The sequence below is a fragment of the Sceloporus occidentalis genome, unplaced genomic scaffold (assembly GCF_023333645.1).
Source record: "Sceloporus occidentalis isolate IW3139 unplaced genomic scaffold, rSceOcc1.0.p SCAF_6, whole genome shotgun sequence".
NCBI classification, from domain to species: domain Eukaryota; kingdom Metazoa; phylum Chordata; class Lepidosauria; order Squamata; family Phrynosomatidae; genus Sceloporus; species Sceloporus occidentalis.
In genome coordinates, this window is record NW_028316986.1 from 4,152,158 (window position 1) to 4,173,813 (window position 21,656).

At 42.0% G+C, this 21,656-nt stretch overlaps 1 protein-coding gene across 3 annotated transcripts in view; it reads left to right on the forward strand.

Moving 5' to 3' along the window:
- Positions 1-21,656, forward strand: part of NCOA1 (nuclear receptor coactivator 1) — a 401,716-nt gene that overhangs the window by 91,178 nt on the left and 288,882 nt on the right. For all 3 annotated transcript variants that reach the window (XM_089528750.1, XM_089528749.1, XM_089528753.1), the window contains exon 2: positions 15,322-15,451. The gene's annotated coding sequence lies outside the window, so the exon portion shown is untranslated. The remainder of the gene's footprint in view (positions 1-15,321; positions 15,452-21,656) is intronic.

Genomic DNA, 21,656 nt, shown 5'->3' on the forward strand with positions numbered 1-21,656 from the left:
ACACGCACGCACACACCAAACACCATCACAACCAACAACAACAACAACAATAGAGGGTCTAGAGAGCAAGGCAGCAAGAAATGACAAGAAAAGGTGAGGGGAAAATAAGGACAAATAATTGGAGACATATTTTGTAAGCTCCAAAGTAGTTTCAAAGGGTCTTCTCCATTAGGAAAGAAAGACAGCTCCTCTTTGGAAATACACTGGAAAAATAAAATAAGTAAATAAATAAAATATCTTAAATGAAAGTTCAGCAATGTGAAAAGACATTTGAGACTCTTCCCTCTTTATTAAAATTATTTATAGAATTTATATCCCATCTTTTTCCCAAGATGGCAGTCAAAGTGGCTTAGAATAATTTAAAAAAGATTAAGCTAAAACATTAGGTTACAATATAAACCATCAGCAGAGGATGATAACTAGGGTACAAAACACACTGCAGAAATAATCCAGTTTGAAACCTCTTTAACTGCCCTGGTTTAGTGCTAGAGAATCCTGGGAATTGTAGTTTATTATGGTACCAGAGCGCTCTCTCTCATTATTATTATTATTATTATTATTATTAAGCTTTATCTATATAGTACTGTAAATTTGCACAGTGTTGTACATACAATCAATTACAGTAGATAAAATAAAGCTGCCTATGGCATACATTCTATGATAATAATTAATTATGATACATATTAGTACATGTTAAAATTCAATAAAATAAGGCAGACAACTAAGTAACATCAGACAGCTCTGGTGCCACAGTAACTATAATGCCCAGGATTCCCTAGCACTGAGCCAAGGCAGGCAAAGCGGTCTCAAACTGGATTATTTCTGCAGTGTGTTTTGGACTTAAAATACAAGGGTGGTTGGAATTAAAACAGGTAATTAACAGAAGCCACCCTTCTTCAGGAATTTAGCAAGTTGTTGCAACATCTATTTTTGTTTGTTTGTGTGTTTCATTTTCTTGGTGGCTGCGTGGAGCGAAAAATGAAAAAGTACGACTTCCCATCCAAAGTTATAAATTCTGGCAGAGAGAATGACAGTGACATCTGCTTCAGCCTGTTGGGATTTCTGTTGTTATAAAATATCAAGCCTTAATAGCGGAGGGAGAGGGGGAAATTCCTCTTTAGAGCACTTTACCATATTTGTAATACAAAATGCAGCTGTTCGGATCCTCAGCAGGTTGGATTTCAATGTGGGGCACATGCGGAGGCTGAGGCTTTGCATTGCCTGCCCCTTTTTCCTTCTGGTAGGTTGGGTATTTTTGTCTCCCGAGAGAGCGGTTACCACAGCCATCACTGATTTCATGCTTTCAATAGCTGGGCTGTGTACAGATGCTCAAATGGTAGTTTTACCTTGCGGGGGAGGTTGAAAAGGTGGAATAGATTCTCCAGCGTTGTACAGTCATATATATCATATTTAATGTTTCACTCCTTTGCCAACTGATTGGGTTTGTTGAACCTTTTAAACCAATAAGGTCCGTTGTGGTGTGTATTCAGGAGAGAGCTGGGTTCAAAGAAGTCTCCTTTGAAATCTTGCATCTGGTGAAGGGGTGTTACGTGGCCTTGGAGTCGCCGTGGACTCAAGAGCTTCCCCAGGTGGTTTGAACAAGAAATAATTGTGGTTTGGTGTCCAGAGCTGCTGGGAGGGAAATTCCTTAGAGAAAAGCGTAAAGTACCCTGCAGATGATTAATCCTAGTAATTGACTTGTAGCGGGCTACAGTTCAGTGTCTCTCTCTATCTCTCTCCCACCTTTTTAAGTGCATGGTAAGATGTTTTGTAAAACTAGCCAAATCCTCCTACGGTTGATCATCTCTGCTAAATTGCTTAAAGGCAGATGACTCTGGAAGCAGCAGCCTGTGATGACATTAAGGGAGCAAAGACCTTGGCATCCCTTAATGTGATCTAGCAGCAATGCAGAGAAGAAGGGAGGGAAAAAACCATACACACAGATAACAAAAAAAGAAAAATTGTGCCAAATGCTTAGGCATCCAAGTGGAGAGAAATCCAAGTGCAACAGCTGGAGCCATTGCAAGATCTGTTTGTGGGTGTTAACTGTATTTTGGACAGCAGTTGCCCTTCGAACAAGATGCCATGGCTCACGTATGCTGCACTCTAGCAAGCAAGTGACTTTAGAAAACAACAACAACCTAACAGTATCTACTTTGCTGACTCCAGTGCTCACAGACCAAGAAGGGCAACCTTGCTTTTTCTGGGTAATATGTGGGGGGAAGTCTCCAGCCCAGTCCAGGATTGCTTCTTGCCTCTGCTGTATGCGAATCCTCAGCAGCCATTCATTTTACTTAACAGGCTCTTTAGGGGCTTTCTTTCGAGATTTGTAGAAACCAGCCAAGAGGCCTTTCGCAATGAATTTTGGAGCAGGAGAAGGGAGAAAAGGGGGGGGGGGGACAGTGTTTGGAAAATTAATTCTTTGGGAGAAGCCTTTCTGCCATGAATCTAGAATTGTCAGTGGTGCAATTGAAGACATAAGCGTTAGCATTTACATTTCTGTACCGTTTAATAGTGAACTCAGCCCTCCCTAAGTGGTTTACAGTCTGTAAGCCAGTTGTCACCAACAAGCTGGATACTTGCTTTACTGACCTACGAAAGGATGGAAGGCTGAGTGGACCTTGGGGCCCCGGGATCGAACTCACAACCTTGTGGCTTCAGTCCTGGCATTTAACCACTGCGCCACCAGAACTGATGCCATAACATTGGGGCAGATATAAAGATAAATGTAGCTCCAGTGTTACACCCATGGGTCTGGTGTCTTTTTCAGTATTGTGCCTCCTGACTTTTACCCGTTGCAGGGGAACGCCTCCATCCCAGTCTTTTGCTCTTTTCCAAGGGCTGCTGCCACTGATGTATTGGGTGCGTACTGTGTGTTTCACTGTTTACTGATGTGGTGTTGCAGGGCCCCCACCCACACAGGAGTGTACTTTCTTGCTACCGCATTGTTAATGTCACATTTTAACTCAGGTCACTCTAAAGCAAGCACTGAGAATTTGATCAGCGGAGGGGATCTGAATAAATATTGTGGACTGCAGCTTGTTTGCAATTTTAGATCCATGCACTTAATAAAATTAGCCTATCAGGTTTCATAAATGTGGTGAATGGCTGAATTCCAGTTGGACATATTTCATTTCTCCTGCAGGGCTTTTTTTTCCATTCCGAAATTGCTACAGCCCCAGAGCAAAATTGATAATTCTTGCTAAACAGACTAAAATCATGAGGGCTGGGAATACACTGAATGGGGGCTTCTTTCTACTTACTTCCTTGTCTTTTCATTTTGTAAAGAAATTCTGTCACATGTTTGAACTAATCCCTGCCTCCCTAGGGCTGGAAACTCTAAAGAACAATAAAAGGGAACTGAGATCTGCATGAGCTCTCCCTGTCTTTGAACAAATGGGCCAGAGTTAGCCCTCCTCCAGTCTAACAGTATATAATTTCCTTAAGTGCTTTCAAAAGTAAATATGATCAAACCAGAGATGCTTAGAATGCAATGAGGACAGAAAAGGGATTGTGTCAACCTCTCCATTTCTTTAAGCAGCATTTATAAAGCTTTGGAAGTGCTTTGTGGAAAATAGGGAACATACGGACTTTAAGTGAAAGGTCAGAGAGCTTCACATTGTCCTTGATGGAGAGGAACTGGAAGCCAGAGTAGGCATTGATGTTGACCTATTCCTTCTTGCCAGTTATTGGTTTTGTGTACTGGAGTCCACAGTTTCTTGTGCTCTAGGACAACCAACCCCAAACATGGTGCTCACCAGATGTTTTTCACTGTAACTCCCATCATCCACTACTAACAAGGCCAGTACTTGTGGGATCATAGAAGGTGAAATCCAAAACAATGTAAGGTCATCACGGTAGGGAAGGCTGCTGTGGGAAAGAAGTAAATTATATACCCATCTCCTTAAAATAGTAAAACCTCTGCATGGTGTCTACTAGCTACTTTTGGGATTTGATCCAGACAAATTGTAGTCAAAGTACAGTTCAGTATCACAGAACCTATTTCAAATTAATCCAGATTTCCACTTCAATTTGCATGGCATAGGACAGCAATGGGCATCTTTGGAGGGTTTGAGGGTCTAATACTCTACTCTGGAAATCTCAGAACAGAGTCTCATTCAGCGTTAGATAGAGCTTTATGTGATTAGTACAGTGGGTCCTTGTTATCCGCTGGGGTTTGGTTCCAGGATCCCCCATGGATAACAAAATCCGTGGATGCTCAAGTCCATTACATACAGTGGCATAGCAAAATGATGCCCCTTATATAAAATGGAAAATCAAGATTTGCTATTTGGAATTTATACTTTTTTAAAAAAAACATTTTCAAGCCATAGATGCTTGAATCTGTGGATAAAAAAATCTGTGGATAAGGAGGGCCGACTGTATGACAAGACATTATTGGCTCAGGACCTCAACACCTGAAGGAGTGTCCCTGTCTCTCTCTATATGTCTGCTTGAGGAATGAGGTCTGCTGGAGGGGACCTCCTCACCAATCCAAGCCCTCCCTGTGACAGATGGCCATGCACCTCCCTTTCAAAATCTCCAAAGAAAGAGATACTGCCACCCTCTGAAGCAGCGTTTTTCACTGTCAAACAGCTCTTACATCATGAAATTCTTCCTAATGTTGAGGTGGAATCTCTTTTCTTGTAGCTTGAATCCACTGCTCCTTGTCCTGGTCTCTGGAGCAACAGAGAACCAGCTGGCTCTGGCCTCAGTATGACCTCCCTTCATGACTATCATGTCACCTCTTAACCTACTCTTTTCTTCTCCAGGCTACATATTGTACACAACACACACCACTGTGATAGGATTGGCTAGAATCCTATTGGCAGAATCCCATTCTTTCCTAGCTCAAGCTTCATTGCATTTTTCTAATTGCAGGCATGCTGCTGCAAACCAACTCTAAAAGTTTGTCTTTCTTCAGCCCTCCTTCAACCTCCTCCTCATGATGGTGGCTGCTAAATAAAAACTTTCAGAGGACATGGAGGGAAAGGGGCACTGGACAGGCATAAAAAGACTTTATAAAAAAGAGTTTATTTTTCATAGGCATAGTTAACTGAGGTATGCTTTTATAAAAAATAAACTTCAAAACTGCCTAATGCTAATAGAATGATATACTGGATGTGGTTCTGAACCCGTCTCCCATATACCAAAAATACCAAAACCAAAAAACACAGGCCCTCAAGTCCCATTACTGTCAGTGGACGTTGATGTGAGCATGGCCATGTCAGTGTGGTTGTGTGCATGCACTACCACTGACAATAATGGGGCAGAGCCATCCATGGATGCTGTAATCCGCAGATGACTAGCCTGCTAATATGGAGGGTTAACTGTATAAAAAACAGGGTGCAGATTAAAAATTATTCATAGAGAAGTTGAAAAACAACATCTCAGTTAAAATACCCAAGGTTAAAACTATATACAGTGTGCCTTCTTCTTCTTCTTCTTCTTCTTCTTCTTCTTATTATTATTATTATTATTATTATTTACACAGCGCTGTACATACAATCTTTTTAATTAGACGGTTCCCTTCCCTCAGGCTTACAATCTAAAAAGACATGACATAAAAGGAGAAGGGAAAGGTGGTGGGGCTAGTAGGATAATACATATAAAGTACATAGCAATACAGGAAATGGTTCGATAAAACAGGCATCAAAAGAACATCAAATAGCAAGCGACAATTATGCAATGCCTGGGAAGGCTTCTCTGAACAGGATGGTCTTCAACTCTGTTTTGAAGCTGGTTAAAGAAGTGATGGCTCTTGCTTGTGGGGGAAGAAGGTTCCAGGAGTGAGGGGCAGTGAGTGAAAAGGGGTGAATCCGAGATGGGGCAGAGGAAATCCTGGGCTGGGACAGCAGACCTTGACTACCAGAACAGAGGGCCTGAGTGGGAAGATGAGGAGAAAGAACGTCTGATAAGTAAGGAGGGGCCAGTCCATGGAGGGCTTTGAATGTCGACAGCAGGAGCTTATACTGAATGCGGAAAGGGAGAGGGAGCCAGTGAAGGGATGCCAACACAGGAGAGATGTGGTCAGAGCGGTGGGTGGAAGTGATAATGCGTGCAGCTGAATGCTGGACAGAGATTAAAGGACGGAGGTGAGAAAGAGGAAGCCCAGCCAGGAGGACGTTACAGTAATCAAGTCGTGAGATCACTAGGGCATGGACCAGGATCTTAGCAGTAGAGGCGGGGAGATATGGTCGGATTTTGGCAATATTGTCCAAAAAGAATCTACATGCCTTGGCTGTGGTCTGGATCTGAGGGATACACGACAGAGAAGAATCAAAGATAAAACCAAGACTGCGGGCTTGCTGGACTGGTTGAATAGAAATGTTGTCCACAGAGACAGAAAAGGAGTGTTGAAGGGTGGGATTTTTATTTGCGGGATTCGTTCTGGACTGCCCTGCGTAAAACAAAAAACGCCTTTGCTTGAGCCCCATTTAAATGAATGGGGCTTGTGCACACGGTGGTGAGGCGGTGTGTGTGCGCACCACAGACACACGCCTTATTTGTCCCTATGGAACGCACCACCCCTTCCTCCTCTCGCGGTTGCATATAACACAGGTGCACTAATACAGTGGACCCTTGTTATACGCTGGGGTTTGGTTCCAAGATCCCCCGTGTATAACAAAATCCGTGTATGCTCAAGACCCATTAAATATAATAGCATAGCAAAATGGTGTCCCTTATAAAAAATGATATTTTATATTTATACTTTTTTTGAATATTTTCAAACTGTGTATGCTTGAATCCGTGTATTAGAAATCCATGTATAAGAAGGGCCGACTGTACACAATTAAAACACAGTAAAAAGATTAAAAAAATACCACCCCTTTAAAATAATAATAATAATAATAATAATAATAATAAATATTTATTTATAGCCCGCCTTTCCCTTTTGAGGATCTAGGCGGGTAACAACAGTCCAATATAACAATTCCACAACAGTGGTGACATAATCCCAATCCCCTAATCATCCTTCTGCTAAAATACAACCAAAACATCACATTATAATAACAATAACAGTATCACATGTTACACCTAGTTGCGTAGGAAATGCAACTAAAATTAAGAGCACAGGAAAAATATTTACCGGAGTGATCGTTGGGAGAGGCAATGGGTAGGTGAGTGGTTCAGATTCTCATTTTTGGAGGTTAGTCTGGGAAGGCCCGCTGGAAGACATCAGTCTTTATTGCCTTTTTAAAGGCCTCTAGAGATGTAATTTGACGTATCTCCTCCAGCAGATCATTCCATATTTTCGGAGCGGCGGCTGAAAAGATCCTCTGGAAAGTCGCCACAAGCCTGGTTTTCTTTGGCTGTAGTAGGTTCTTCCCAGAGGACCTAAGTGTGCGGGAAGGATTGTATGGGGGAGACGTTCCCTCATCAGCATACTGATAACACCCCGCCCCATGTCTTCGGATGATCTGTCCCAGTGGCTTCATGTAAATGTTAAACAGCATGGGAGACAGTATGGTGCCCTGAGGGACACCAGATACTAGTTCTCGTTTAGAAGAGCAACTGTCTCCCAGCATCACCATCTGGAACCTTCCCGAGAGGTAGGAACAGAGCCACTGCAATGCAGAACCCCGATTCCCAGCTCTCTCAGGTGTTCCAGAAGGATACCATGGTTGATGGTATTGAAGGCCACTGAGAGGTCCAAGAGCACCAGCAGGGTCACACTTCCCCTGTTGATGCCCAGAAAGAGACCATCGACCAAGGCAGTCTACACTCCGTATCCTGACTTGAACCCAGTTTGAAATGGATTGAGATAATCGGTTTTATACAAGACAGCTTGGAGTTGATTTGCAACTGCCCTCTCGATCAAAAAGCTCTTTTTGCAGCATAAATTAGAAGCCAAAGGCCTGTTTGAATAATCTGGGAATACCACTGAAAAGCGCTCGAGTTAAAAATTTGCAACATACAAAGATTAGAAGACAATCAAACCATCATAAAATGTAGACCATTAAAAAAAATAAACCATAAAACAAGCAACAACAAATAAAAGTCCAATTGTACAATTCTGTATTATAGGACATAGTGAAATAGAAAATCATGTAAATGACACTTTTGCATGCACATGTCTCAGTTTCACAAAGCATCAAGCCAAAGTGGGAAGATAGCCCAGATCTTTAGTACCAAGGGTAACATTTTGCAGGTGTACATTCTTAGTAGAATTTGTGATTAGGTCATTAGGCTTATTTGCAGGGATTTCGGCTGCAATTTAAGGAATGTTCTCCCCAGTTAAGAGATTTGGGATGCACTTACACACCACGGTTTAGGGTAATGTGCAGGAGTGGCTGTTACGAGACTTAGGGCTGAGTTCTTCCCTCTCTTCCTTCAGTGTGTCCAAGAGTGTTTTTATTTTTAGTTTTTTGTGGGTTTTTCAGGCTATGTGGCCATGTTCTAGATGAGCTGAATTTTGCTGAACGGTGCAGCTAGGAGGCCAGGGTAAGTGTTCACTTTTGATGAACTGTGGTTACTCACCGTAATAAATTAGTTAATACCAACCCCTTGGTGCTTGGAAAGTCTGTAAAAAGAAAGCTAACTTTTTGTAATTAACCAGAATCGGTGTTAATCATGGTTCCTAATCTGGATGATAAGAGGAAAAATGTGGTTAATTATAAGGGTAAGTGAAATCAAAAATTTCCAAACTCCTCCTCTTCAGCAAGAATTAGGGAGCACTAAGCTCACTGCAGCTGTGATACATGTCACAGTAAAGTGAGGTTTAGTGTAATGTGTGAAAACATCACTTGTTTACTTGTTAGTTTAAAAGAGCTGCAAGATTCCTATTCAGCTATATGTTGTCTAAATTTGTGTGTGGATGTGTTAGAATCTGTGGGTCAGAAGTGTTCATTCTTAGCAGCAGAGCCGAAGCCAAGTCCAGGGCAAATACTGAGCAGTTTTTCAGTTTTGTGCGTTGCTGAGTTTCTCAGGGTACATGCAGGTTCACATTTCAGTCTCAGCAAGTGAGATTGCCCACCTTAAACTGAGACCTTCTTGCATTTTAGTGTACAGTGTACTCCTCCACATTCACTGGTGTTAGGGGCACAGGACTCCCATGAAAATGGAAAAACTGCAAATAAAAAATAACACTGTTGAGAGAATAGCTCTCTAGGAATCGCTAGGTCCTGCAGCACAACATTGTGGTCAACATCTGCCAGAGGATGATCATAGAATTGCACTTGAAGAGCCTTCAAAGGCCTAGAGAGAAGTGCTCTCTCTGGGAATCTCCATGTCCCCCAGTGAAACTTCTGGACGACATTGACCATAGAGTTATGCTGGATGACTGAGAGATTCCTAGAGAGAGCATATCAATTAAATCCGTGAACAATCAAATTGCAAAAGTTAAAGCCCACAAATGTGGAGGCTGACTGTATACATTTACATTCTGGGTGGGAGTGGAGGGAGAGAGATATTGATGCAACTATATGTATGATGCTAATCTCTGGTCAAATGTCTTGACATCTTATGACAAGCAAGGCAACCCATGTTTATAGACGTTTATACAATGATAGGATGGTAAGTAGTGTTGGGGAACTGTTGCAATAGTCAGACATGCATTCTAGACTTTAGGAAAGCTGATTTTAGTAAACTTAGAGAAATACTGGGGGTGATCCCATGGTCAGGAATACTAAAAGAGAAGGGAGTTCAGGATGGATGGGAGTTTCTCAAAGGAGAGATACTGAAGGCACAATTTCAAACAGTTCCAGTGAGAAAGAAAAATGGGAGATGGCTCAAGAAACCAGGATAGATGACTAAAGAACTTTCAACTGAGCTGAGATTAAAAAGGGACATGTATAAGAAATGGAAAAAGGGGGAAATCACCAAACAGGAATTCAAACAGATAGCAAGCACATGTAGGGATAAAGTCGGAAAAGCTAAAGCGCAGAATGAACTCAGGCTTGCTAAAGAGGTTAAAAAGAATAAAAATGGCTTTTTTGGATATGTCTGAAGCAAAAGGAAGAAGAAGGAAATGGTAGGGCCACTGCGTGGAGAAGATGACAAAATGCTAACAGAAGACAGAGAAAAGGCAGAACTATTCAGCACTTTCTTTGCTTCTGTGTTCTCACAAAAGGCAAAAAGTGCTCAACCTGAGGATTAAGGAGCAGAAGACAGAACAGGGGAAATTCAGCACAGAATAAGTAAAGAGATAGTAGAGGAATACCTTGTTAATCTAAATGAATTTAAGTCTCCAGGACCAGATGAACTACATCTAAGGGTATTAAAAGAACTGGCAAATGTAATATCGGAGCCGTTGGCAATAATCTTTGAAAACTCCTGGAGAACAGGAGAAGTGCCAGCCGACTGGAGGAGGGCAAACGTTGTCCCCATCTTCAAAAAGGGGAAAAAAGAGAATCCCAACAATTATCGACCAGTTAGACTGACATCTATAACAGGAAAGATTCTAGAGCAGATCATTAAACCAGTGAGGGAGAGAACAGGCTGGCCCTGCGTCATCAGGGGCTAGCCTGAAGGGAGAACGCCCTCCCTCCGTAACTGTCATCTTTTGGCTTGTGAGGGAAAGAACAGGCTGGCCCAGTTCCACCAGGGCTAACCTGAAGAAGAAGAGCCCTCCCTCCAGTCCATCCGCCTTGGTCCAGGCCTCAGAGGGAGAGAAGAATGCTGGACCTGATTCCCTCCCTCCCTCACCATTCCCTTCTCCTTTTGTGTCGTGCCTTTTAGATTGTAAGCCTGAGGGCAGGGAACCGTCTATTATCCCCTCTGTTGTAAACCGCTCGGATTCCCAGTGATTGGGCGGTATATAAATAAAACCTATTATTATTATTATTATTATTATTATTATTAAACAGAGAGTCTGTGAACATCTAGAAGGCAATGCCATAATCACAAAAACTCAACATGGGTTTCAGAGAAACAAGTCATGCCAGACAAATCTTTTTTCCCCTCCTTTTTATTGTTAAACTTTATTTCACAATACATAATGCATGAAACATATTTATCTCATATTCAATCAGCGTGAATTTTGATTATCCCTTAATCCCTTCTATTCTTTACTCATAGATGTTTAAATTCTTTTAAGTTTCTTTTAAACATACTTCCTTTCACCTTGATAGCCGAAATTATCTATACCAATTTTCCCTTCTCCAACTTCTTTTCCTTTTCTTGTGACGCTTGTATTCCATAAGAAGTTCTAATAGTTTATCTCCTACGCTATAATTTCACTTATATTACACTATGTCTACACTGGAGAGAGACCTATATATATAATCGGTAATTTTGATGTTCTCCCTCCTTTATAACTATCTGTTCCAAGAGTAGCTTTAACTCTACAGGGTTGTCATCTTTTGTACTTAACCTCCACTTCCCTCCTTAACATTGTCCTTCTATCTTACAAGCTTTTATCTATTATCTATGCCAGACAAATCTGATCTCTTTCTTTGATAAAATTACCAGCTTGGTAGATGAAGGGAATGCTGTGGATATAGTATATCTTGATTTCAGTAAGGCCTTTGACAAAGTTCTCCATGACATTCTTGCAAACAAGCTTGTAAAATGTGGACTAGACAAGGTAACTGTTACATGGATTTGTAATTGGTTGACCGGCCGAACCCAAAGGTTACACAACAATGGCGCCTTTTCATCCTGGGCCATAGGGCTCTGTCCTGGGCCCAGTGTTATTCAACATCTTTATCAATGACCTGGATGACAGAATTGGGAGCATACTTATCAAATTTGCAGATGACACCAAATTAGGAGGTAATACCCCTGAGGACAGGATCAAAATTCAAAATGACCTGAATAGATTAGAAAGCTGGGCCAAAGCTAACAAAATGAATTTCAGCAGGGAGAAATGCAAGGTACTGTACTTAGGGCAGAAAAATGAAATGCACAGATATAGGATGGGGGACACCTGGCTGAATGAAACTACATGTGAAAGGGATCTGGGAGTCCAAGTAGACCACAAGTTGAACATGAGTCAACAGTGCAATGCGGCAGCTAACAAGGCCAATGCTATTTTAGGCTGCATCAATAGAAGTATAGTGTCTAGATCAAGGGAAGTAATAGTGCTACTATATTCTGCTTTGGTCAGGCCTCACTTGGAATATTGTGTCCAGCTCTGGGCACCACAATTCAAAAAGGACATTGAGAAACTGGAGCATTTCCAAAGGAGGGCAACTAAAATGATGAAGGGTATGGAAACCATGTCCTATGAGGAATGACTCAGGGAGCTGGGGATGTTTAGCCTGGAGAAGAGAAGGTTAAGAGGTGATATGATAGCCCTGTTTAAATATTTGAAGGGTTGTCATATTGAGGAGGGAGCAAGTTTGTTTTCTGCTGCTCCAGAGACTAGGACCCGGAGCAATGGATGCAAACTGCAGGAAAAGAGATTCCACCTCAACATTAGGAGGAACTTCCTGACAGTAAGGGCTGTTCGACAGTGGAACACACTCCTTCCTCGGAGTGTAGTGGAGTCTCCTTCCTTGGAGGTCTTTAAACAGAGGCTGGATGGCCATCTGTCGGGATGCTTTGATTGAGATTTCCTGCATGGCAGAATGGGGTTGGACTGGAGGGCCCTTGCGGTCTCTTCCAGCTCTAATTCTATGATGCTATGATTCTATGTGACTGGCTTGGTCAGTTTCTTCTCTTGGCCATTGTGTGTGTGTGTGTGTGTTTCTTCAAGTCACCTGTCAACCTCTGGCGACACCATGAATTTTGTAGGGTTTTCTTAGGCAAGAAATACTCAGAAGTGATTTTGCAAATTCCTTCCTCTGAAATATGTAGCCTTCAGCACCTGCAATTTATTGATGGTCTCCCATCCAAGTATCACCATAGCTGAGCCTGCTTAGCTTCCCAGATCAAATGGGATCTGGTGCCATCATAATTATAGGAAGATGAGATCTTTTTAGTATACTGTTTATATAGTAGTATACAGTGTTTCATGTATAGCAGTGGGCTGGTGCTTTTATGAAGACTTCCTTCGTCATTTTTCCCCCTTGGTTTTGTTTAAAACGTAAGCTCTGAGTAAATTTACTCATTTGGTGAAAGGTGGAGTTAACAGCAAAAGCATTAGGAGCCATAGACGGGAAGCCAAGCTCCAGATTTCTGATGTGAACAAAAGCCTTTTATCTGTAATTAGGGAACCCACCAGGAGATGAAATCTTTAAAAGAAAAAAAGAGAGAGCTTTACAAACAATCTGCCTGGCAAGTTGCAAGCTTCATTGAATGAGGAGGGAGGAGGATTGGGCCACAGCAGGTTTGGCTAATGCTTCTCAATTCTTTTTTATGTATTTAGGCTCTGTCATGTTTTCCCAGAGGGTCAAGACTTTTATGGCTTGCAATTTCCTTGCTATTTCTAACTGAGCAGCAAGTCAGTTTCTTGTGAATGTATTGGACTTCAGGAGTTTATCCATAGACTGAGTACAAGCGTACAGACTCTGTTACTTTTGTCTTTCTACATATTTTCACTGATCACACAGAATAGTACCACTCTATTCAGCTTTGGTCAGACCTCACATTGGCCTGTTACAGACTGCCAAAATAAAGCTGCTTCGGGTCTCTTTGGAGGTATGCTGTTTAAATGATGCATGCATCCTAAGAATCCGGAAGCTGCACCAAAGCTGCACTCCAGTGCTTAGGAATGGAGTGTGGCTTTGGCGCGACCTCCGGACTCTTAGGACCGATGTATCATGTAAATAGCATACCTCCAAAGAGACCCGAAGCAGCTTTATTTTGGCAGTCTGTAACAGGCCATTGAATCCTGTGCCCAGTTTTGGGACCACAATTCAAGAGGGACATTCACAATAGCAGCTTCATTTATATAGCGCTTCATACCACACTAAGCATTCTCTAAGCGGTTTACAACTGTAAGCTAATTGCCTCCCAAAAGCTGGGTACGCACGTTAGCAATCTTGGAAGGATGCAAGGCTCAGTCAACCCTGAGCCCTGGCTGGGATTGAACTCACAATGTGGTTTGTGAGCAAGTGGCTGCAGTGCTGGCATTTAATCACATTGACAAGCTGGAGTGTGTCCAAAGGAGCGCAATCAAAATGATTAAGGATCTGGAAATCCCCAAGCCCTATGAGTAGAGATTTAGGGAGTTGGGTATGTTAAGTCTGGAGAAGAGAAGGTTAAGGGGTGACATGATAGTCATGTTTAAATATTAGAAGGGATGTCATATTGAGGATGGAGCAAGCATGTTTTCTGCTGCTCCAGAGAATAGGACCCAGAACAATGAAAAAGAGATTCCACCTCAACATTAGGAAGAACTTCCTGACAGTAAGAGCTGTTTGACCATGGAATACATTCCATTGGAGTGTGATGGAGTCTCCTTCTTTGGAGCTCTTTAAACAGAGGCTGGATGGCCATCTGTCAGGGATGCTTTTATTGTGATTCCTGCCATGGCAGGGGGTTGGACTGGATGCCCCTTGGGGTTTCTTCCAAGAACTTCCTGATGGTAAGAGTTGTTTTTTAGCAGAGGCTGGATGGGCATCTGTCACAGGGAGGGTTTGATTTGTGTATTCCTGCATGGCAGAATGGGGTTAGATTGGATGGCCCTTGAGGTGTCTTCCAACTCTACGATACTATGATTCTGTGAGCTGGTGGTTAGAAACCACAGAGGATGCAGGCGATAAGGACCAGGCTGAGCAGCGGTGAGGGGGTGGGATGGGTCTTGACGAACCCTAATCTCAAATGACTGAGGTTTGCTTGCCTAAATCTTGCGGTCACTGGTACTAGAAGCTTCTTTTGAATGAAAATTAATATGCAAGAAATCCAATTCTGTGTCCAATGCCATACTGCACACTTTCCCCGGCACTCAGTAGGAAGAACTTCCTGACAGTATGGGCTGTTCGACAGTGGAACACACTCCCTTGGAGAGTGGTGGAGTCTCTTTCCTTAGAGGTCTTTAAACAGAAGCTGGATGGCTATCTGTTGGGGATGCTTTGATTGAGAGTTCCTGCATGGCAGGGGGTTGGACTGGATGGCCCTTGCAGTTTCTTCCAATTCTATGATTCTGTGCAGTTCCCAGCAGTTTCTTTTCTTCCTAGAATATCTCAGAATTCAAGGAACACAGCCCCATGCTGGTATTTCAGAGCAAAGGTGTAGGAAATGTTGAAAGACAAGTTGGGCAGCTTCACCCCTCTGGGTGCTCCTGTGTCACCAAAATGTCCTGCTGTGAAGGACCATCAGAAAATTCATGGGTTTGAGGCAAGGCCTACTGGATGTGGGGGTGCTACATGCGTCCATGAATTAGTGCCTCCTGAAAATGCTACAGCTGCCTTTTGGGGGGGGAAAAAAGAACACAGTTAATGAAATAGAATTTGAGTCTCATGTCATTGGACTAATTGCCTTTTTCCTCCCCAGAATTCATTTTGATGCTGCCCCTTCCTCAAGAGGAGAGCACAATTGACAACTCTCTGCTGAAGATAGAGCCACATGTATACTGAAGTCCCAAGATCCCCATGAGTTACCTTCCACCTCTGAAAAGGTAGAGGTAAGTTGTCCTTCCCAGATTTTCTTTCCCTTGCTCTTTCTCTCTTCCCTGTGATTTTTTTTTTAAAACACAAGAATTGCTGAAACCTGTCAGAGATGTTATGTGTAGAGGAATCTCTTCATGTGGAACGAATTGCAGGAACTGCCCAAAGCAGGAATCCTGCATTCTCCCTTTCTCTCTCCCCTCTGCTCTGTATATGGTGGGTTTGTTTCCAGTGTATTACTGAGCATAGAACGAAGTCATGCTGTGTTTGCTGTTGCCAAACTTGTCTTCAAAGCACATCATAACAAAAGATACTGCTGGGTTGGACAAGTGTGGGAAACCGGACTGCCTCCCGGCCCCAGTTTCAGTGCGGATTGCCACCTGGCATTGGACTCCCGGAGGCTGAGGTTCCTTGGCTAGATTGCAACAATTAGAGCGTTTATTAAGATGTAACCAGAGAGTGACTCTGGTGGAAAAGAAGCATTTCACAGCAGGGAAACCCACCTTTTCCTTTGCAACATTGACAGCTAATCTTCCATATCAGCTACTTGAGAAATCTGGCTTAGTAAACCCACAGTTACAATGCAATTGTGGATAGGTCACACTCCTCCATAGTATTTCAGTACAACTATGACGATAACTTGTATATGTAGCCACTTGTATGTTTGTTCCCCCCTCCAATACTGGAAGCACTATTGCAAATTGCTAACTGGCTAGTGAAGTTGCTAAAAAGTTGATGTCTACATACTCTGAAACAACAAAGGATTTTTGAAAGATTGATTTGAAGGTGTTCAAATTCTGGAATTAATATAGCATGGCCAGCATAGTGTAGTGGTTTGAGGGGTGGACTATGACTCTGGAAACCAGGGGTTTGATTCTCCGTTTGACCATGAAACCCACTGGGTGATCTTGGGCAAATCACACGCTCTCAGCTTCAGGGAATGGCAATGGCAAACCTCCTCTGAAGACATCTTTCCAAGAAAACTCCATGGCCTTAAGGTCACCATAAGTCGGAAACAACCTGAAGGCACACAACAACAACAAAAATACTTGCATCAACTAAGGATCTGCATACAGTTTCAAAGCTGCTTTTCTCTCATTGCCTTTCCCCCGGCCCTGCATTTTGAGATTTTTGAGAGTGCAGAGTGTGGTACTTCTGTAGAACTACAAAACCACAACTACTGAACCAGTTAACATTATTGTGTGGATGTATCCCTGAAAAGTTGACTCTATAGGTACTGAGTTGAAATTATATTTCCTCTTCCTTCTCCTCTTCCTCTATCCGTTTATATCCTCCTCCTTTTCCAATACTGGGACTAAGACTGTTTACATTTTTTTAAAAAAAAAATATAGATTAAAATACATACAAAGACTACTATCAGGAAAAACATATAAAAGTTATTTTAAATGCAGTTCAACCATCTTTGATTAAATGCAATTAAAGCCATTAGACATCCATTGAGAGACAGACGATAAAGATCAGCAAAACAGCACACCATTAAAGGCCACTTCAGACCATTCTTTAGGGCTACAATAAGTCAAAACTGACATGATGACTCATAACAGGAACAAAAAATCATTACTGAAATGCCAATTGAATAATAAAATGTTTTTTGTTGCTTGTGGAAGGAAAGCAAGAATGGAGCCATCTTAGCCCCTCTAAGGAGGGAGTTGCAAAGCCTGGGAGCAGCCACCAAGAAGACCCTCTTTCTTGTGTCTACCAAACATGCCTGAAAAGGTGGTGGAAGTGAGAGAAGGGCCTCCTCCTAAAGATCTTAGAACCTGAGTAGGATCATATGTGAAGGCAGTAATCTTTCAGATAGCTTGGACCCAAGCTTTATAGGTCATAACTAGCAATTTGGATTGTGTCCAGAATTAGACCGGCAGCCAATTGAGTTCTGGGAACAAGGGACCAGTGGGCTCCATGTAGTTGGCCCCGGTCAACAAACTTATTGGCTCTCTTGGAGCCAACTGAAGCTGCTGAGTACTTTTCAGAGGCAGACCCATCTAGTTTGGAAAATTACATTTTCCAGCCTTACAGGAGCCACACATCCCAACACTTACCCCAAAATATACATTCCACCAAAATTTTGACATCAGAGTACCACTCTACCTCAGCTGGATGGTATTGTGGGGAAGAACAGAAATGGTCTGTGGGACCTGAAAAAAACTGAGACTGGAATGACACCAGTATTGGCAAGAATCAGTCCTCTACAAAGCGGATATTCTACAACCAGGTTGCCGCAGCAGAGAAGGCCCACCGGTGGGACACAGAAGAAGGCCTCCTAAAGAGATCTCAGTTTTCAGGCAGGTATATATAGTGTCAAGATTTAAGATCCCAAGCCCTGTAGGTCTTTAGGACCTTGAATTTGGATAGAAGTGTATTGACAGCCACTGCAGTTCCTTAAAACAGGTGTTAAATGGTTTCTATATTGTGTTCCCAATCAGCAACCTACAGTACCTCCTCCATTGTGTATTAGCTGAAGCTTCTCAGTCTTTTTCAAGGGCAAGCTTACATATGGTACATAGTATTGTAGCTAAGGTATACCTGTAAGGCTGGATGTAAGTACTCTGAGTAAAGGCTGATGTTAAATTCTGTATATATAGCCAGCGTTACTGGTGGCAGTGTCATCATGCGCATTGTTGCTGCCATTCCTCCATGCCACTTGTAATCTGAGAGAGAAAATTGCACACATTGGAGACATTATATGCTGAATTTTCAATGGAAATGTGCTTTTAAACACTAAAACCTTTAAATCCATTTTATAGTGTTTTAATGTATTGTTTTTAAATTGCTTTTAAACTTTTTGTAAACATTTTTTTAATTTGTTGTTATGGAAGTTGCACTGGTTCTCATCCTGGGAGAAAGGTGACATATAAATAAAGGAAATAAATAAAGTAAATAATAAATAAAATAGTCTTAGTGTCTATTGCTTTAAGGCAGACACTTTCCCATTAATGTTATTTTTCCTACTCTCTTGTTGCAGTGAAACAGAGACAGTTTATTTTATCCTTGATAAGCCAAATATCTAACTGCACTTTCATTGGAGAATGCTGCCAAATGCAAAAATGAAGCAAAATAAAAGGATAAACTACCCAGGCAATTAATCATAGATATCTTATCCTGGTTTCTGTTGGTGGAGAACCAGACTAACATATATTAATATTGTTTAACTACCCGCTGTTGTTACCTCTTGTTACTATAATAGGTTTGGGAAGAGGTAGAACAAGAAATGGGAGCTGAGGTGAGGGCCTTAGCAGGTTGATCTCTAGGATTAGGAAAAAAGATCCAGCCCTTTTGAGTGCTTGAGTGAGAGGTGCAGCAGAAATCCAGGGACCAGGTGCAAGGAATAGTGTGTGATGAATTCTGGGTAATTGAGCCCAGAAAACCATCACTAAAAAGGCTTGGGAACCCAGTCTAGAAACAGAGGTGTCCCAATTAAGGCTGTATTTGTTCCTTCTGCTACCCAGAAGAATGGAATTCTTTGCTAATTTTGTTCTCAGTGGAAGCAACAAGTGATTTTGTTAATTGTCTTCCTTTCTGGAAGAAAGGTTTATTATGCTTTGTCTGTTCTGACTGTAGAATAGAGTGCCTCTGAATGTGATGAATCTCCTTCTTTGCAGGTCTTTAAATGGCGGTTGTATGGTCACCTTTCAGGAGTGCTTTAGTTGCACATTCCTGCATGGCAGTGAGTTGGACTACATTGCCCTTGTGGTTCCTTCCAGCTCTAAGATTCTATTCTATTCAATGTTTCAGTTTTGTTTTGTGCTAGCTTTACTGCGTTCCATAAAATGTTTCCATTCTAAACTGCTCTAGATTTGATTGATTGAATGATTGATTGATTGCCCTCCCTTTCTCCTTGCCTAGATCCAAGGCAGCTTACATCTGGTTAAAAGAAGGTACAGCTACAAAAGAATGAGTGCAAATGTTTAAAAACCTAATAACAATTGTATTAAAAACACAAAGTTATAGCAGTTGAAAACACATTTGAAACATAGTAGAAAAGCTAATACCTCAGCCCTAATAAAGCCCCTTGTGCTACATGAATTATGAGCCAAAGCCAAATACAAAAGGTCTTTGCTTGCTGGCAGACAGAGAGGGGACCAACTGGTGCCCTGGTGGCGCAGTGGTTAAATGCCTGTCCTGCAGCCACTCACTCAAAACCATAAGGTTGCGAGTTCAATACCAGCCAAAGGGCTCAGGCTTGACTCAGGCTTGCATCCTTCCGAGGAGGTTGCTAAAATTAGTACCCAGATTGTTGGGGGTAATTAGCTTACAGCTGTAAACCACTTAGACACTGCTAGTTCGGTATGAAGCGGTATATAAATTAAGCTGTCTCTTTTTTTTTTTGGTTTGAACCTCCTGTGTATCACAAAAGGTGGAATACAAGTCCAAATGAGTTAATAAAATACCTTACATGTTGTGGTTCTAGGGCAGACAAGGGAACATGCTAGAATAAGCATTCTCTTTTTCAAACAGTAATGCTTAGCTGGATTGTGGGGATTTGACCTGAAGCACCCAACGTCTCTCCTGTACCAGTACTTTAGAAATCTGCCGTCCTTTGAGGCTGAGAGAGTGTGACTTCCCCAAGGTCACCCAGTGGGTCTCCATGGTTGAGTGGAGAGTTGAACCCTGGTCTCGCATAGTCCTAGTCCCAACATTCAAACCGCTACCCCACAGTGGATGGTATATGATCTTACTAGGGCAGTGATGATGAACCTTTTAGGGGCTGAGTGCCCAAACTGCAACCCAAAACCTACTTATTTATTGCAAAGTGCCATGTCCCTCTGGCTTTCTAGTAACAAACTCTGGCAAACTGTGCTGGGGTGATGGCACATGTGCCCACAGAGAGGGCTCTGAGTGCCACCTCTGGCACGCGTGCCATAGGTTCACTATCACAGTACTAGGGGATTATACCTGGTTCACCCAAATGGAGCACCCTGTTTCCTTATACTGTGTGTTGTGCTTTGGGTAGTGTGTCTCTGTGTGTAGTTACACTGGAGCTGTCGCATTCACTCCCTCTTAGTCATTCATTCAGTACTTCAGATGGTGAGGAGGATGCAGGTAAAAGGCATGTCACTCTGTTATTGATGATGTGAGGAAAGAGTAAATTGTTGGTTTTAGCTGTGTTGCAATGTAGCTAACAAGACACTTTCTTGAAGCAGGCCACAGTTCACTGATGAGAATAATTCGATTAGCATTGAAAATAGGCTCTCCTTTCCTTGTGTGTTCATGTTAAATTTGCAAGAACCAGAGGTGACGGCTTGGTTAAGATCACGGTAAATATGGAAAAGTCTTGAAGGTTGGGTGGAAAAACCAGTGCTAGAGATTTATGTAGTCTGACAAAGAGAACTCCCTTATTAACAAACCTTTCAAACTTAAAAAGCAGGGAATTTGAGTGAAAGTTTTTTGATTTCAAGGGTAAATATTCACAGTCCTACTTTAATTTTTGTACTTAGTCAAAGCTTGGAGGCTCCTGATTTTAGTGTGTTTCAGTGAATCCCACACTCAGCTCAACTCTAATTATCTTGCGTGTTTGAGATAAGATTTTGCTTTGAAATTTCACATGCATAATAGAGATAATTGTGAGCAATATTTAATGCTAAATACCTGTTTTAAACCCATTAATCTAGCTGATAATTATATATTTTTGCACATGTGTGGTCAAAGAATGTTGGCCAACATTGTACAATTCACTATATTTTATCTACCAGCTTGTTAGTGTCCTGCTTGAATAACGCCTCCCACACTTGGCTGGGTAGTAGTTGCACACAGCAGATACAAAATACCGTGACATCTGAGAAACTGGCTAATTTGTCAGTAGACAACAATCTGTTTAATCAGAAACGAGGGTACATCTAATGAACTAATGTACATTGACATAAAATTTCACAAGAGAGCCAGTGTGGTGTGCTGATTTGAATGTTTGTACTATGACATTGGAGACCAGGGTTCAAATACTCACTTGGCCATGGAAAGCCAGCGGGTGGCTTTAGGCAACTCACACTGTCTCAGCCTCAGGGGGAGGCCAAGGCATCCCCCCAACAGATCTTACCATGATAGGTTCGTTTTAGGGTTTCCATAAGTCAGAAATGACTTGAAGGCAGACGACAACAACGATAATAAAATTTCACATTACAGTAAGCCAGTTACTTTAAGGTGCATAAAAGTGTTTGCCATTTTATTAGTAATTATGAAAGAGAAGTCTACAAGGAGACATGC